This window comes from Athene cunicularia, assembly GCF_003259725.1.
Source record: "Athene cunicularia isolate RWA chromosome 1 unlocalized genomic scaffold, athCun1 chr1_part1, whole genome shotgun sequence".
Lineage (NCBI taxonomy): Eukaryota > Metazoa > Chordata > Aves > Strigiformes > Strigidae > Athene > Athene cunicularia.
In genome coordinates, this window is record NW_020799091.1 from 7,402,747 (window position 1) to 7,417,195 (window position 14,449).

General features: G+C 37.2%; 1 protein-coding gene across 1 annotated transcript in view; it reads left to right on the top strand.

The window, feature by feature from the left end:
• TMEM135 (transmembrane protein 135) overlaps nucleotides 1-14,449 on the top strand; it is a 168,684-nt gene that overhangs the window by 105,335 nt on the left and 48,900 nt on the right. The window lies entirely within an intron of this gene.

Genomic DNA, 14,449 nt, shown 5'->3' on the forward strand with positions numbered 1-14,449 from the left:
TTTGAAGAAGCATTCCTCCTTTCATCTGCCACCCATTAAGATCCTTGCAGTCTTCTTGCTTTATTTTCTTCTACTTCCCTGAGTCATGGCATAACAACATCAGAGAATCTCACTTGAAAGGGTTAAGTTAGATCCCTCTCTGTATGAATGCTGATTAAACCTATTCAAAACACTAAAATGCTGGTAAAGCGTAAATGTTGTATGATTTGAGAGGAAGCTAGTTGTCTCCTGTCTTTGTCTTTGGTAATGCACCAGTGTTTTAGAGACCAGTTAAATGGAAGTTAAATGAGAACTGACCAGAGACCAGAAGTGTTTGGTGAATTCCTCCTTGACCTGGCACAGCAATTTTGACAGTTGAATGGCTCCAATTCACTTTCTTTTCTAAATTTAGTCCCTCCGTGCCATGGTTGATGGATATCCTGTTGAACAGTCATAATCAGCAACATTAAATTCCTTTGTCGCTGGTGTGTAACAGAAGAATTAAAATATAGGACCAGGAGGTTATAGGTCCACTAGCTTAATTCTCAGGGAAAAAAAAATCAAAATAATTTTTGTTTGTATATGCAAACAAAAACTGTAAATCAAAGTCGATTTATAAAACAATAATTAGCACAGATCAATTTATTTTCTTTTTTCTTTCTGACTGTAATCAGTATTGTCATTAGAACTTCTTCACAGCAATTCATATGGTACCCTCCTAAAGTAACCAGGTATAGATGGTCTGTGTGAACATACCTTTGGGTAAGCACAGAACCCTCGGGGTAACCTGTGGACAGAGTTGTTGCTGGAGGTTGGCTGTCAGACAGAGGATGTATTGACTGTGTTGACAAGCACCTTCTCAGGTCCCCCATTGTTTAATATTTTTATATTTAAATAATGACAAAGATAACAGTGGAAGCGGTTATTATGTATGTAGGTAAAAGTGCTGGCTGGGAACTGCAGTTACTTTGCAGAACAGACTTGGAATTCGGATAGATGCAAACTGAGGAGACGATCTGAAAAACTATAGAGCTGTTTAGTAATGACAAGGCTGAGATAATACATTTACAGGTAAGGAGCTGTGGAGAATCAAATGGTTTGAGAGCAGTTCACTGAAAAAAGACCCAATAGTAGTTGTCATGCTGCCAGCTGAGTGTAAGTCAACAATGTTACATTCCTGTAACAAGGGAAAAGGGAAACACTGGCCAGGTTGTAGAGATCTTGTGAGGTACATAAAGTTGTCTTTTTGTTGTACTTAAATTTAAGAAGTTCTCAGAGCACTTTTGTGTCCTTTTTGATTATTACACACCAAGAAGAATCTGCAGAGAAACCTCAGAGTTTATTCTCCAGTGATCTTGAGTTTGGAAAACATGGTTTATTTAAAAGGATGATTTGTGGTTGTTTAATTTTTAAAAAATAAATGAGGGATGGAATAACTGTCTTCATGTACGTACAAGACTGCTGTAAAGAGAAAGAGAATAAATAGTCTGTTCTCACTATAGTAGAAAGGACAAGAGGTAACAGAGCAAAACTCTTTTTCTTACAATAATAAATTGCAGCACAGATGAATTCACTTAGATAGTGAGGAAGGAAATCTTAAGAAAGAAGTGGTGAAAAGAGTCCTTGGCGAGGCTACAGATTATCTGTTCTTTCAGATGCACAAGACCAGATTTTGAATAATAAAGGTATTGCCACTTAGGGGAAGGAGCAATTGACTTCCTCAGTCTCTTCCATTTTTTGATGCACACCAATGGTTGTCATATTGTGAAGTATTTGTTGTAGTAAGCTGCCAAAGACAGTGGCCGTAAAGTCTTTGGAGGAGGATAACATTGCTGTGCTTTGTTGAATGCAACTTGAAAGCTATACCTGTAAAAAAAATTCCAAATTACAGCTCTGTGCTGTAGAAATCACCAAGTCTTGTAGAACTTAGAGTGGAGACAGGAGGGCAGGCAAAGGTAGGGAACACGTCAGCAATCCTGGTGGGCAGGGGCATCTCTGAAAATTAGCAGAGGGAGAAACGTGACTCTTCTACCACACTGAATTAAAGTGTTCTTCCACAATTTCTAGTCATAGAAATATAATGGGAGAGGAACAACTACTCAGGGAGAAGACAGATGACAGAGAGGTCACTCGATCAGCCTTTAAAGTTTTTGTTCAGTTTGTCTGGACTGAGATTGTGAGTTGGTAATTGTCTTATCCCATATGTTCATCATTGATTCCCTATGGTAAGATTTTGGACAGCCCTCAGAGGAATTCTCTATGGATCTATCCAGAGCCCCAGGGAAGCAATCTTCCTGTCTCCATTGTTACTTAAAATAGAAAAGAATTGAGAGAGTCGTTCAACTGCGTTTTCTCTGTTTAATGGCTCAAAATCACTTCAGCCTTTTCCTTAATCATAAGTGGATCAAACTGACAAAATCGTGTTAGAATTGCCGTACTTTCAGGAAAGTCTTAGAAAAAGACCTTATTCGAAGTCAGATATGCTTTGCTTGTAGAATATTTTCCCATTGACTATAAAATGCTGTTCACTGCTAACAGGTATTTGACACTCTTTCAAAGGTGACTTTTTGTCCTCCCTGCTTCACCAAAATGTCCTAAAAGGTGCTGAGAGCAGTGGCACTTTTTTGTATGTAATCCCTTTCAGCATTAAAGATAAAATCCTAATATCTAAATGGTGTAATCTGAAGTTTAAAGCCTTTCTAAAAAGAAATTTAATGTCAGTATAACTCTATGCTACCAAAATATGACTGGTGCTTCAAGAGTCAAGTGACACAAGGAATAAAAGTGAAGCGCTCTTTTTCTGAGTTCATATAAATTGCCTTAATCTGAGGCTATTGTTAAATTTTCTGAATTTAAAAGTGATGACTGTCCCCAGTCAGTAGCTCTGGTTGGCACTAGCATTCCTGGCAGCTCCAGGATTAACTGAATTTAGCCACTATTTTTGCTGTGTGTAGTTTTGCGATGGATCGTTTTCCTCACACAGCTCATACCGTGATGCGCTGTAGCTGGCATCGGCACTATGAGCCAGCAGTGGTAAGTGTGGAAAGCAGAGAAGCTCTTCGGCATTCACATGGACTTTTGTCATTTTAAAGTGACTACCTACCAGCAGGGCTTAAGGTGATCTTTGCTGAACCCAGGAAATGAAAAGTTATTTGAGTTGGAAAGTTCAGAACTCTTTTCTTCATGGAGGAATTAAGATGTGTTTGATACATCACACAACTTTCAGGATCTCTTTCAGGTTGCCGTATTAATAACAGCCCGTTAAGTTGAGCTTGCTTCTGGAAGGCAAATGCTTTGGTTGATAGCTACCCACTAAAAGAGAACAAAATCAATATGGTGCATAACTGTAACATGATCATACCTCTCCCTTGATGTGGATATTTTCTTACCCACACCGTTAAGAAATACTGGTATAATAGATGTATGAATCTTTGTCTATGGAAGTATAGGCAAGTTCTCTTTGATTTATTGGAATATTTCCTTTTCTGGTTTAATGAAGTTTCTCAGTATCTCATTATAATCTTAATCTTGAATTATTTTCTTTTTTTTTTTTTAATAAATCTGTAATGGTCCTTTGGCCAGGCAATTATATAATTTGCTGATGCTTCCTCTGTGACTGCCAACACCTACATGTCTGATTTCTGCCTCCAAAGCAGCAGAAAGGTGCAAAAGCCTGTGTAAATGGACCTGGGGACTGGGAAGTATTCAGATAATGTTCCTGTCATTTGATATAGAAAGGGTTTCTCCAGTTGTAAAATGAATGGCATTTACTCTCTGATGGAAGGCTTTGTCCTCACATCGTGTTGACTTGCTACCCCTCCTGATCCTCCCAGCCCACCAGCTACGACAGATGTTTCACACTAGTTGAAAATTTCACCAAGCAGCCTTGATATTTATCACTGGAGTTTCCCTAAAATTCTGTTGGATTGTTCAAACATTATTACATCTACTACAGGATAAAAAGAGAAGAAGGTGCTATATCTTAAGAGTTAAGAAGTGAGGCTACAGAACTGAAATGGTAGAAGGAAAACCAGGAATAATTACTCCAGAATAGATAAAGTGAGAAGGGAGTCAGATTGAAAGTTAAATTCATAAGAGCAGTATAGAAAGGAAGACAGTAGGAGGAAGGAAGGAGAGAGTGACTGGAGGGAAAAAATAAGATCATGTCCGCAGACAGGAGAAAAAATAGAAGAATATACTAGGAAAAAAGTAGCTGAAATGCAGATGATAGCTTTACAAGCAACAAAGTTATTTTTACAGACAGAGGAAGTGTATTTTAGAATGGTATTTTTTTTTCTTTCTTCTCTTCCATTCTCCTTTTCTGGTATTTTTTTCTGAACTCATACCTCTTTTGACTCTCAAAATGCTTCTGCTCAACTCTGTTGGAAGAGATGAAACGATGCATCACTTATTTGTGGATAGTTGCAATATACAGTAACTTGGATAGTGCAGTCTGTCATGTGTGTATTTAAAGCACATGCATAGGTAATCACAGTTGAAACAGGGTTCTTTACCCTTCAACCTATTTTTTCCTAAAAAACTTAAATACAGAACTGTATCTGGCGAGAGGATTATTCCCATATCTTTAGGAATTCATTTTTAGGTAACATTGAACTCCACTGGGACTTAATACTCACCACTTACTCAAAAATAAAAAGTCATTTATGATGTCATATGATTTCATATATGATATGTTTTAAAATGCACCATTTTTAAAGTGTCTTGTAACAAGTACACGCTTATTTAACTTTTTTAATATATAGTTCGCATGGAATTAAGGTTATGGGTGAAAAGGTTTTGATTATACCATGTTTCATGTCATCTTATTTCAGTTTGAACAATTTATGTACTGGCTCTCCAGAATACCATTCCAGAATAATTGAATAGAATTAAATGAAGAAACAGGAGAAATCCTATAATGTGTACAAGAAATATTTGTAAAATACAATTGAATTAATGTTATTTTAGTAGCAGTTTTATTTTGAATATTACGCTAGGTTTTTTTGGAAGGCTGATGCAATGCCTGTGCTTTTATACATATTTGAAGAAATCCACATAATAGAAAACTTGCAATCTCTGCACAATAAATGAACACCTACATATAAATCCTATCCACATAAACTTAGAAAATCCAGCAATTTGGGTGAATATGTGTTGGCAGACTGCAGTACGGGTTGCTATAGTAGTTAATCCTTAGACTATATACTACCAGTTTATAATAGGCATATGTTAATTCATCTGCTCTGAACCCTGGAAAGGAAAGCTCCATGTACAAGCTGAAACCAGTTATTATGGGAAGTTGGATGTTTCTGATGATTGATTGATCATAAATTGAGGATGAAGTCTGCCTTCTGTAGAGATAAATGTTAAAATGTTATTTTCTGAAACAAGGGTTTCAGACAATCGAAAGTTATTGCTGTGATTTCACAGAGCAGAACGTGGTGTTTTTCATAACTCGGAGCTTGTATAGCTTACAGCAGAAAGCTCTTGATCTCTTACTGCCATTTATCAATTATCTATTGATTGAAAATGGAAAATTAAAAATATAATGAAAAGAACATCTAAGAAATGCAGATGCACTGTCATATGCTGCCATTAAGATGTAATATTGAAACTTGTGCAAAGTTACTGAAAACCTTTAAGAAAGGTCCTTTTGTTTGCAGAGCCCTTTATCTCATTAATGAAATTCTAGCCTCCCAAATTACAGCTATTTACTCTTCTTTCCCTGTGAAACACATATCCTGTAATTTATTCAGCATTTTCTACATGATATTTCAAAGTGCCTTTATTTTCTTTTAAGAATGTGTAGTACCAATGCCATAGTAGTCTCTTGTTTTATCACCTAAGCTCCCTTTTGTACAGAAGCAAGTACTTGAAAGATATTTTTGCCTTTTACTTCTACTCTCTTTTTTACTGTAGGATGAGCGAGCTTAACAGCTGGAGTTGCTATTATATGGATTTAATTGCAAATAATATTCCCCTTTCTTATAAAGATTATTTTTCAGTCTTTTCCTTTTGCTGTAGAATTACAGGAGTACATTAAAAGTCCTCTGCTATTCAAATATTAGGTAATAAATCAGAAGAAAAAAGCAGATGAGAATTTTTTTCCGTGTTTATGTATTTTTTTACTGCTCTTATATAAACATCTCAAGACTTAGTGGTTCAAAGCGTTATTTTGTTAACTGTCATGAAACTTGATTTCTGAGGTATTTTGGACGACCTGGTGAGTAGATGAAAACTTTCAGTCTCCCAACAAATGCTATAAATATCAGTTTGTTGTATTTAGTGTGAGCAAAAGTAAAATATGGTATCAGAGGGGTTTGCGGATGAGAAGATGGCCTTATAGATTGACACTTCTCTGGCAGAGTGCTGGGTTTGGAGTTGCATAGGCTTAGTTCATATGCAAATATGGGTAAGAAAAGTGAGATAATCTGTTTTCTGTTTATATACCAATAGAATGGTGAAAAAGTATTTTTGCTTTTTTGTTTTCATGAAGCACATTTTTTTTTCTCTTTCTCATACCCTTTTACCAGACTTCCACTGCATTTCAATTTTTCTTTTTTGTCCCTTCAAAATTGCAAAGCCATGTGGTATTGTTTTGCTTTTGGTTTGAAGGGGGGTTGCTGCTGAGTTTTGCAGAACTCTGGTCCTAGCTGTGCTGCATTCACAGGAGAAGGGAGACTGATCTCCCCAAGCTCACGTGTACCCACCTCTATCTCAAAAATGATATAGTAGAGTTAAAGGTATGTCTTAAGCGTATTTATGCAAGAATTTGACATGATTAGGTTTACATATAGGTAAGAAGAAAATCTAGATTTACAGGGATTACAAAGAAATTTGTGCAAAATTCCAGTGTCTAATGGGATTATGTTGGGCATCTTTTGTAGGTTAGGGACCCTCTACTGATGATGCTCTTTTACCTTCATTCAGTCATCTGTGGTGGCTGCTGTAGGATGTCCATGACCAAATCTACTTTTTCTGTTTCTGTGTTCTTGTATTTGCAAGTACAAGTTACTGTTCCTCATCTGTTCATTTGGGTTGTGTGGGAGGAATGGCACAATAATGGTTTTCATAAAATTAAAAGAAATTGCTTCTGAATTCTAATCTAGCATTAAAAGAGAACCTTACAACAATTAAATCTTTAGCATGTCTTGGGGTCTGTTTTCAAGACTCATCTTCAATTTCAGGCACCTGAGATACTTAAGTTAGGAAATAGGAGGAAAAGACAGGCAAATTAAGAGGGCAGTTCCCATCGTTTGTGGGCTTAATTTATGTTGCAGAGCTGCCTCTCTCTAACTGATGATATAGGTGATTGTGCACCAAACTTAATTGCATAGTTCTAGGTGGAATAAATCTAGGCTAATGTTTTGCCTTAAAGTTACCTAAAGACCATATTAAAATTATTCTGAGAGACTATAAGTGTTTAGAATTATTGAAATGCTGAGATATTATAAAAGATGGTTTTTCTAACCATCTGCATACACGGCTTGTATTATCCTTGTATTTCATGGACCCATTTTTGGCTTTAATATGAAAAAAGCCCCCACCTTGTGTTCTGCTAATAAGAGAAAAAAAGGAAGGGGACATATATATTAAAGTATATATTTAAGTATTAATTTTTCTGGTTTATTACCATAGCCTTGGATGGAAGTATATCTCTACCTCTACTCTACTCTTGTGAGACTCCCACCCACAGTACTGTGTCCAGGTCTAGGGCCCCCAGGGTAAGAAGGACATGAAACTGCTTGAGGGGGTCCAGAGGAGGCCACGAAGATGATCAGGGGCTGGAGCACCTTCCCTGTGAGGACAGGCTGAGAGAGTTGGGGGTGTTCAGCCTGGAGAAGTTAAGGCTCTGGGGAGACCTTAGAGCGGCCTCCCAGTACTTAAAGGGGTCTACAGGAAAGATGAGGAGGGACTCTTGTTGGGGGAGTGTAAGGATAGGACAAGGGGTGACAGTTCTAAACTGAAAGAGGCAGATTTAGATATAAGGAAGAAATTCTTTCCTCTGAGAGTGGTGAGACACTGGCACAGGTTGCCCAGAGAAGTTGTGGCTGCCCCCTCCCTGGAAGGGTTCAAGGCCAGGTTGGACGGGGCTTTGGGCAACCTGGGCTGGTGGAAGGTGTCCCTGCCCATGGCAGGGGGGGGATGGAAATAGATGATATTTAAGGTCTGTTCCAAACCAAACCATTCTGTGATTCTATGAAGTTAGAGGAAAAAGGCATCATAGAACAAAATGCTTTCCTATGTGGAAAAATTATGGGAAATATTTGAAAACCTCTTTCTGAATTCTAAATAAAATTATTTGCATTTGTACAGTAATATAAAGTACAAAACTACAGTAAACTTTATAATCTCTTAGATCCTTGTCATGAGTAAAAAGACAAAGTATTTATACTTCTGAGGCATCCTAGATATGCATCTTATGAAGTGGGAATGCATTTTAAATTAAATTAAAATTTTAATGCATGTTGTTATTATTACTGAATTTCACATGTAGTTTTGGTAATATTCACCTGATGTCTGTCATATTTTTTGCCCAATTGGTAATAACATTTAAAGTATCAATTTAATTGTCAGAGAATGTTCAGTTTACTAAGTTTTTTTTCCTGGTGCTGTATAAATTTTCTTGAGAAAGTGTGTGATAATGCTATAGTAAATTTAGGGATTAGAATATGGCATTTAATATTCAAGTTTGCCTTCTGAATATATGTTTGTGATACTGAAATCTTACTAGAGCAGACTTATTTTAGTCTTAGGGTTTCAGGACTACTGTCCTGAAAATATCCCGAGAGAAACATTATGGGTATTGTTAATTGCTCGATGCCTGTTGCATTTACAGTTTCCAAGGAATACATGCCACCTCGATCTTTATTCCTTGCACTCATCATTTTACTGTCAGCCACGGTATGGCTGTCACGCCAAGCCAGGCAACGTCAAGAAGTCCATGCTGATCTCTGGACAGAGGTTCCGGAGTGCATGTCCGTATGCACCATAGGGAACAAAACCAAACCTGAGAGTCTATATTGCAAGATTTAGGTTTTCAAAGGGATAAGCATAAATATCTTTACAATATCTCAAACACTGCTTTTGATAGTAAGTTTTAGGAGGAGAGAAGCATCTCTTAGAAATCAGAGCAGCTGTTACCTGGTACGATCTTGGTGCCAAGCCGTGCTGGTGCCCAGTGCCTGTCTCTGCCTCCCCCCGTCCCAGCCAGCAGCTCTGCAGTCTCTCCTGAAAAGCAGGTGAGAGGATAGAAAGGTGAGATAGAGTACAACAGCAGCAGTGTTACTACCAGAAGAGACAGGTGATTTGTGTCGCTTTCCCTGTGTCATAGCCAGTTGTTGGCAGTGGTGGTGGGAGCCGAGGGGAGGGAAGGGGCTGGGAGGAGGCTCTGGCTGGGGCTCTGTGCGGCAGGAGAGGGATGCCCCTCTCGAGTGTCTTCCAAAACATTTGCTTCTTTGAATCCCTCTCACTCCTTTGACTCTGTATACACTTGAGGATGACTGATGGACAAAGTTGAGTGCCAAAACTGGCTGCTTCCCCTTTACCTGCTCTTGTTATCAGATGCGCTGCTTGACCAGAGAAGAAAAGAGAAATGTGAGGAGGGGAGATGGGACAGTACCCACAGGGAAGGAGGAGGAGGCCAAGCAGGACAGGATTTCCACCAGCCATGAACCACCTGTAACTGAAGGAGTTGGAGAACATGGGTGATTGCATTATTAGGGCTGTAGTACAGGTTTGTGTCTTTGGTTTTACGAAAGCTCTTCAGAGAGAGTACTTAATTGAAAAACATATTGGATCATCCAGCTATCTAATATACGAGTCACCATGTTATTTTTTCCTTTTTTTTTTTTTTCCCTGCCTGTTGATGTAATAGAGAAATAGTCTTGGAGCATTCTGTGTCTTCAAGTCTGTTTTTATGTACCTAAGCATTACTTAAATCTTTATTATGCTCAAATGATAGCCCAGAATAAAGGTGTAATCATCGTCCTTTTGACTTTTTTTTTTTTTTGAAAGGTGGATACTGCCTTGAATCCCTTGAACCACCTTTCTTGTTAAAGGAGGTTTTCCAGTCCCAGTTCATACTATATTTTCACTTTGTCTTTCAAGATGAAAAGGTGATAGTGGATTGAAATGAGTAGGTGGGTATTTTACTGTTGTATAGTACTCTTGTCTTCAAGCTAGTTCTGTTTTTGAAGGTATAAGCTATAGTTAGATTAGGTCCAATTGGGGAATATTAACTGTGTAGTCTGAAATCAAGCTGGATTTTGATTTTTATCTGGTTAAGTCACGCTGCTCCTCACCCTTCAATATGCAGAAAGGCTGCAGAATAGGCTTTCTCAGCTGCCAGTGAGTGAAGAAAATGCTGTTCCAATTCCTGTCTCCCCTAGCATTTTTTTTTTTTCTGGTTGCAACTTTTCGTACTGAGATATGCTGATACATCTGTTCCTTAGTAATACACATGTCAAAAGTCAAGAAGATACTCTTGAAGTGGGTGACTCCTCTTTTGTTAGGCTTCACTGCTTTAAAGAGAAACAAACCCACTTCTACACTAAACTCGGGTGGCTCACTTCATTGTTTGCCAGAGATTAAGTAGGGCAAATTTTACAGCTGTGTGGGAAGAAGGGACTACATTTAGATAAAAGAATCGTATGTTTTCCATTGCCACTTTGCATGGTACACATGCCAATTTGCATGCTATAAAAGAACTGAAATAGGGATATACACTATTTAAAATGTAACAATTTTAAATGTTTAAATATTTGAAATGTAACAATTTTAAATGTTTAAATATTTGAAATGTAACAATTTTAAATGTTTAAATATTTAAATTGTAACTAAATAGTCTAGAGAAATGATTAGTTTCTTCAGGAGTTAAAAAGGAACAATAGTTATTGCTAGATCGTTTTTTACTCTTTTATAGAAAATACTAACTTTTGAATGTAACATGAATAGATTAAATTTAATTTTCCCCGTTTTGTCACTCTTAGACTTATGATACATTGGCTGCTGGAATTTATTTAAACCTGTTCTTTCCAACAATAAATCTTGTTTTAACCGATTGCTTTACACGTAGTTGGATCCAGTTGCACAGCCTCCTTAAGAGAGGAAATGCATTGCCTACAGACAAGCAGTGCAAGAATTATGGCTGTACAATAGGGAGTATTTTTCCACCATTATCACTTTTCAGTGGAGATTCTTTTTCAGATACGTAACAGTGACTCAATGAACCGGGAAGGTGTTTACCTGCAAGGTGATCTGGTGGTAATGGGAGAAGCTTTTGAGGGCTGAAATTTCAGGCGTCTCTGTCCAGAGCCATCCCCAAAGGAAGAAAAAGAGGGTCTGCTCCCCTTCTTCAGGTTTCATCTGTCAATCACAAAGGGCTTTTGTCCTGCTAGCATATTGATGTGTCTGGGCCTTGGCTGTTTATCATCTTCCTGTCATCCTTAAATGCAAAATAAAAGAGGGGAAATAGCTTCTGGTTCTCAGGCTTGGAGAATAAACTGCTTGTGGCTGCCAGGGACCTTGGTGTCCCAGCTGCCCTGGACTGCCTCTGCAGGGATACCATCACTGGCAGTGCTGCACATCACCCGTGTGGCTCCCAGCTCCCAAGGCACTGTCAGAACAAGGCTGATATTACAAGTCAGATGATGAGAAAGCAATTGAGCTTCACAGATTCCATTTCTCTCTTTGATCCTGGCATTAAAGTGTCAAGGTTTGCAAGTGGAAGAACAGTACAGACAAGATTTCCGGCTGCTTTAATCCTGGTGCTAAAAAGCTCCATTCACAGGGTGTAGGGATTGGATTTTATTTTTGCAGGATTTCAGAACTGTTAGGTAACTTTTGCCTATTTTTATTGCCAAACATTATAGAAAGTTAGTTTTTTCCTTCCTTATTTAAAATAATTTTTCTGTAAGCTTTTTCTTGTTTGTATACTATATAGAAAAGATTTGGCAGACTATTGGCTTACCCTTTCACATACATTTGAGGCACTTCATATTTTAAAGATGGAATACTAAGGGAGAAGATTTAAGTAGCTTGCAGAAGGTCAGATACAAAATCTGTGGTAGCGATGCCTTTGAGCCACAGAGCTCCAGTGCAGTTCTTGAATCACAAGGCTACCTCTCCTGCGTTCCTGTTACAGGATATAATTTAACTTTAAAAAGTGAGGCGTGGTGCAGAATTGCTGTCAGAGAATTAAGGTAGGAAGTAGTATGTAAGCAGCTGTATAAAAAGATAGAGTTTTAAGCCAAATAAACACTTAGCTCAATAGATGTATTCTTCATTTCCTTTTTCTGCAGAATTGGATACTTTTATTATATTTTGGCTTTCTGAGAGAGTGGGAACATGAGTTTCAGTTTTCTAATGTTCTCTTTTTAACAAATTCTCAAAAGAGAATGGGGAAAGGAAAGGAGCTGACCAACAGACAGACTGTGCAACTGTAAAAGTGTTTTTTTACTTTTTGTTATTACCTTATGCAGTATTTTCCTGGGGAACTTTACATGTCAGTTACAATTTCAGAGATTTACTTTTGTAATATCGTGAAAGTGAAGTTGATTTAACGCTTTTGTACTCTTACTTCTCTTGTTTTCTTTACTCTTGCAGCTCCTTGGCTTAATTTCTTTTTCTCAACTGTTTCCTGTCAGTTCTTCCTGTTTTTGCTGCTCCTCTATTAAAAATAGTTATCTAGTTTTGCTGAGCTGAGGGATATGTCTGTGTAGTCGCTCATTTAATTTAGAAAAACAAAATCCTCCTGACCTTAAAGAAAGAAAGAAGAGATCTGTTTGAGCAGCAGTTATGGAACTTTTAAGAACAATCTCTTTATTTACAAAATGCATCTAGGGAAGTAGAGTCACACCAAGAAACAAATCATAATTCTTAGAGAATGGTTTAGATTTCAGAAATCCCTGATTGTCATTTGAATGTCACCTGTGTTTATTTGATTGCTACAATCCTTTGTGCAGGAACCAAGCTGTAGTTCTTGCAGACACCATCAAGGTCATCAAATACAAGTCCTAAACTGGTACCTCTCACTCATCACATGTTTCTAATTTGATAGCAGTCAGGGCAGAAAATCTCCATTTCACGAAAAGCAGAAGGCAATTACATTAAATTAGAATCCACATGTTTTGTTATGTATTTTTAAAATAAATAGTCTTTCTGTTTATGTAAGGGTTGCACACAATTAAATATTTTACACGTAACTACCGCACAACTTGAATGTGTATTTGTAGTCTAAAGACTAGAGTCACAAATATGGCTTTTAACATATGACATTTATATTTCATTTTAGAAACAGGCATATTTTTAACTACAGGCATTGGAAATAGTTGGAATTCTGTTCCTGTGAGCTAATTGCTGACTAGAATAGGAAAATAAGAGCTACTTTGTGGTTAGATGTTTGCGGTCTTTCTTTTGGCTTTTGGCCCTAAGATAAAATGTCAGGGGAAACACACTAAGGGATAATGGTATCAATCAGCATATCCTGGACATAATTTGAAGCCTGTCAAATGTCTGCTACTTTATAAACATTTAATTACATCATTCTTGTTCATTCTACCTTCTGCTTATACATTATTTGGTTAGAAGAGTATAAATTATGTCATAGATGATTTTCACAGACATGCTTCAGTTCATAAAGTCTCAATTTCACAGAAAAAGAAACTGCTGCAAAAAAACAGCTTCTTCTGTGAAACTGAGACTTTATGGGTCATTTCAAACATTCTGAAGAATGAGACATTCTTTATTCTCTTTCGTATCTTTGATATATTGACTAGAAACCATACTGAGGAAAGGTTTCTAGTCTTATATTTTTAGCCTAAATAATCCTTGCCCCAAACTAACCAGATCTGATTAATGTAATCGCAAACTGTAATTCAGAATCCGACTCTGCTCTTACTAACATTAATATCAAGCCATGAGTCTAATCATCAGGTGAAACTATGGTTCAAAAGTTTGATGGCATATTTTCAATGACTTTTTAAGAAACTCGAATTTCGCTTACGGTGTGACTAAGAGAATTGTATAAGTAAATCGTAAGTGAGGAAAAATGTGAAGAAACATAAGTTAAAAGTCATATTCATAGTTGAGATCTTGCTCTGAAGAGGAAGAATTAATACACTTTAGGTTAAAATTTATGGGTTTTAAAGTAGGAAAAATACCTTAGGTTTTTAAATAGTTATTTTTTGCCATGTCAGGATACTGTGAGAGAATTTTTTTCAATGTAAGTTTGATTAAAGCACATTTATATTTTTTCAATAAAACATTAAAGTAGTGTTTAGTCCAGGATCATGGAATGCCTCAAATTCTGGGATGATTCCTCAAATACACTCTTTGAAGATACTTAGAAGGAACAAGTAGTTGAATAACGGTATGTGTAATTATTGGTCAAGAATGAATTGTGTCGAGTCAATCTGGCTTCCTTCTGCAAAGATAAGAGGCTTCGTTGATTCAGAAGTAATAGAGGATA